We start from the raw sequence: 4523 nt of genomic DNA, 5'->3' as shown, positions 1-4523 counted from the left end.
AAAATCCACTTTGAGTGTAGGGAGGTCAGAATCCAACAACATCTGCAGTCCTTCTTCAACCTCTGAATCTGATTTTTGCTCAAGTCCCTCAATTTCAGCCAGAAATTATCTGAAATCATAGAAAAACACACAAACTCATAGTAAAGTCCAGAAATGTGATTTTTATTTAAAAAATAATAAAAATATACTAAAAACTATATAAAAATAATGCCAAAAAGCGTAAAAATTATCCGCTCATCAACCACCATCATAAAATAGTCATATATACAACCCATTTGATTCATGTTTGAAGGCAATTAAGTAAATTGGTGGGCACATAAATGACCACTTTATTGTGTACGTATGAATTGGAAGTGGAAGGGTGTAAAAGGATTAAATTTATTCCACTCATAATGTACATAATAAAGTCTAATCGTGAACCCAATTTACTATATGCGGTGAATTTAAGTTTGGTGTCCAAAAGACACCCATTAAATGCCCTCTAAATAAAAGAATGTGAAGCACTTTTTTGTGATCACTGATGGGGTTTCAAATTGGATTTACAGGAAAAAGGTGGGGCCCACAGGACATTGATAGCTCATCAAGTCAAGGAGTCAAAGTGTACTTACACTTTGGAACTCAAACACTTAAAGAAAGCTGAAGAGATAAGGGTTGGCGCATCTTCCCATGTTAGGCGCCACTCCCAAGTGGGAAAACATTCAATTTTTCATCTTCAATTCCCACCTTCCAGATCCCTCTTCTCACCCCTATAAATCCTACTCACCTTTCCCACCATTTTCTACACTACAACACCGAAACCCCCATTCTTCATTCGTGCTTCTTTCTTTCTTTCATTCTTCATTCTTGTTTTCTTGATTGAGACAATCAAGTCCTAAGTTTGGTGTCCAAGCAAACCTTTGATTTGCTTATTTCTTTGCTCCTTTCTTCAGATCTTAATCACCCTTTCAAACCCTCTCTTCTTACCCAAATGGCACCACCAAACGCCACTTCATCAAAGAAAAGAAAGACCAAGGAAACTGGCTCTAGTTCATCAAGCTTTAATAAGTTCAAGTTCCTCTCACTCTTCCACCAAAACCAATTTTGTGGGTGGGTGAGTGAGAGACAAATCATTCTGAAAGTTGGTTTCCAATTAGGGAGGAATGAACACATTGATGCCAGGGCATTTTGGCCAATTTTACTGACCTTTTCTTTACTGTTTTAGGGTAGTTTCATGCATTTTCTTAGTAAATAAGCAAGTTTTGGGTAGATATTCACTTACATCTTGATTCAAGCAAACATTGTGAACTTTACATGATTTTATGAGAATTATGCATGAATTGAATGATAAAATGGATGATGCATGATCTCATGATTTAGAACCAAGCTTTGACGCACTTTATTTGCTTGATTTCAGGACAAAGGAAGCAAGGAAGAGCCATGTTAGTAGCCACGTTAGTCCAACTAACGTGACCACTAACGTGGAATGGGAGCTAGCTTGCAACGTTAATGGAAAAAGTGATCACCAATAACGCCTTCGAAAGCCATCATAGCCCACGTTAGTGGCCACGTTAATTACATTAACGTGGAAGCTAACGTGGAGGAAAAGGGAAGCTCCAACGTTAGTGGTAAAAGTGAATACCACTAACGTTCCAAAAGGGCACAATTGGCCACGTTAAGAGTCACGTTAATTACATTAACGTGAACTCTAACGTGGGAGGATCAAGGAATCGCCAACGTTAGTGACACTCACCTTTGTCACTAACGTTGGACTAAGCCAATATTGCCCACGTTAGTTGCCACGTTAATTACATTAACGTGGAAGCTAACGTGGAGGAAACAAATGATGGGCCAACGTTAGTGACACTCACCTTTGTCACTAACGTTGGAGATGGAAATCACCACAACGTTAGTGGTCACGTTAATGCAATTAACGTGAGTCACTAACGTGGGAAGAAGGGGCGTTTGAAGCGTTAGTGACAAAGGTAAGTGTCACTAACACTCTCGAAGCTTAGGCATGACCGCGTTAAGGGTCACGTTAGTTATACTAACGTGAACTCTAACGTGGAGAAAAGGTGCAATAAGCAATGTTATTAGAAAAGGTGAATGCCAATAACGTTTGCGAAGGACCAAGAGGCAACGTTAGTGGTCACGTTAGTGCCACTAACGTTGAAGTTAACGTGGATCATTTTTGGCTTAGAACGTTAGTGAAAAAGGTGATCGTCACTAACGTTCTCGAACCCACATTTACACTTAACGTTAACACCACTAACGTCCTAACTAACGTCCATGCCCAACTCACACTTTTTCTGCAAGCAAAGCTGAGCCCACTGAAGACTGTAACTGCTTCAACTAAAGATCCAAAGGCCCATATCCAAGACTTGAAGAGCCAACTAGAAGATTAGAAGAGTAGTATATATATAGGAGTAGTTTTGAACTAGTGGAGAGCTTTTGGCATTTTGGAGAACTACACTCTGTATATTTACTTTCTCTGCAACTTCTAGTTTTATTTTGAAAATGTACTTTTCATTTATGCTTTCCATTTCCAGAGCTATGAACAACTAAACCCCTTTCATTGGGTTAGATAGCTCTGTTGTGATTTGATGGATCAATTATAGTTTTCATTCTTATTCTTCTTTCTTTACTCTTGATTTACTAGAAAGCTTTCGATCTTAAATCAATTGGTTAGTTGTCTTGGAAAAGAAACTATCCATAATTGGATCTCCTCTGAGTCTTGGAAAAGGGATGAGGAGATCATGCTAGAATTGCTTTCTCATGTTGGACCAAATTGGTGTTTGGATGGATATAGTGACATATAATCCTACCAACACTTTGATTTGGAAATACATGTGGTATAATCAGTGACCAAACTTCATCTCTTCCCATGAGCAATTAAATCAAGGAATTGAGAAATTGTTCAAGCTTAGAGAGATTGGGTTGCCAAGGAATTGGGATCCAATCACTTAAGATTGCCAAGGAGATCAATGAATGCATTGATTGAGGAAGAGATGAGAATGAACTTGATCCGGGGGATTGCAATATCTCTTGATCCGAATGTTCATTTTATTTTTAGTTCTTACATTTACTTTTCTTACCATTTTACTTTTCTGCACTTTATAGTTTCCCTTTACATTCATTTTATTTACACTTCCTGCTGCTCATCATCCAAATCTGAACCGTCTAACTAGGATAATCAATTAACCATTGATTGCTTAATCCGTTAATCCCTGTGGATTTGACCTCACTCTATTGTGAGTTTTTACTTGACGACAATTCGATATACTTGCTGAAGGGAAATTTGTTGAGAGACAAGTTTCCATGCATCAAGTTTATGGTGCTGTTGCCGGGGATTGATTTTGTATCAACAATGATTAAATTGGTGGATAACTAGATTGCGCATTGTTCTTTTGTTTGATTTAATTTCATTTGAGTGATTTACTCTCAGTTTTATTTTTTTTTCTTCCCTTTACCCCTTACCCGTTGTGGTGTTATCTTTAATTTTTTTCTACAATTCAGTTCACTAACCCGCTAACTGTTTGATATATTGCATCACTCACCCTAACAACATTCCTAACAAGAGTAAACTCCATACAATTTCTCTCTTGCTTTTGCTCTGTTGGTTGTATGACAGGTAGAAGAAGCGGGGCTTCAACTTCCTTTGATTCTGAATCTGAGAGGACCCTCCTTAGATTAAGGAGGGAAGCAAGAGGAAAGAGAGTCGTTAGTGCTGAGAAAGAGGAGGAGTATTTTGAACCAGACATGGATGAGAATATGGAGAACCATCATGAAGAAGAGGCTCACAACCATGGCAGAGAAGGTCCAGTGCATCTTGCTGGACAAGAGAGAAGAGTTTTAGGCTCTTATATAAATCCTAACCCAGGAAACTGTGGAAGTAGCATCCAAAAGCTAACCATACATGCCAATAACTTTGAACTAAAGCCACAGCTCATCACCCTTGTTCAGAACAACTGTTCATTCGGAGAAAGTGTCCAAGAAGACTCCAATCAACATCTAACTACCTTCCTGAGGATATGTGATACTGTGAAGTCTAATGGTGTTCATCTTGACACCTATAGATTACTTTTGTTCCCCTTTTCACTCAAGGACAAAGCATCTAAATGGCTGGAATCTTTCCCGAAGGAGAGTTTAACAACCTGGGAAGATGTGGTGAATAAATTCTTGGCAAGATTCTATCCTCCTCAAAGAATCAACAGGTTGAGAGCTAAGGTACAAACCTTCAGGCAACAAGATGGTGAAACTCTCTATGAAGCATGGGAGAGGTTTAAGGACTTGACAAGAAGGTGCCCGCCAGATATGTTAAATGAATGGGTGCAGTTACACATTTTCTATGAAGGTCTTTCTTACGAATTAAAGAAGGCAGTAGACCACTCATATGGGGGTCTCTGAACAAGAAGAAGACCATTGAAGAAGCCATAGATGTCATTGAGACTGTAGCTGAGAATGACTACTTCTATGCTTCTGAAAGAGGCAACACTAGAGGAGTGATGGAGCTAAACAATGTGGATGCACTACTAGCTCAAAATAAG

At 38.8% G+C, this 4523-nt stretch overlaps 1 non-coding gene across 1 annotated transcript; it reads right to left on the bottom strand.

The window, feature by feature from the left end:
• Nucleotides 1-4188: 4188 nt before the first annotated feature.
• LOC148571076 (small nucleolar RNA R71) lies at nucleotides 4189-4295 on the bottom strand. The gene has a single exon (XR_015908562.1). It is a non-coding gene; the product is annotated as a small nucleolar RNA R71 (small nucleolar RNA).
• Nucleotides 4296-4523: the final 228 nt, after the last annotated feature.

Source organism: Arachis ipaensis, chromosome B3 (assembly GCF_059453495.1).
Source record: "Arachis ipaensis isolate K30076 ecotype BB chromosome B3, ASM5945349v1, whole genome shotgun sequence".
Taxonomy (NCBI): Eukaryota; Viridiplantae; Streptophyta; class Magnoliopsida; order Fabales; family Fabaceae; genus Arachis; species Arachis ipaensis.
This window is presented reverse-complemented; position numbering and strand designations above follow the sequence as displayed.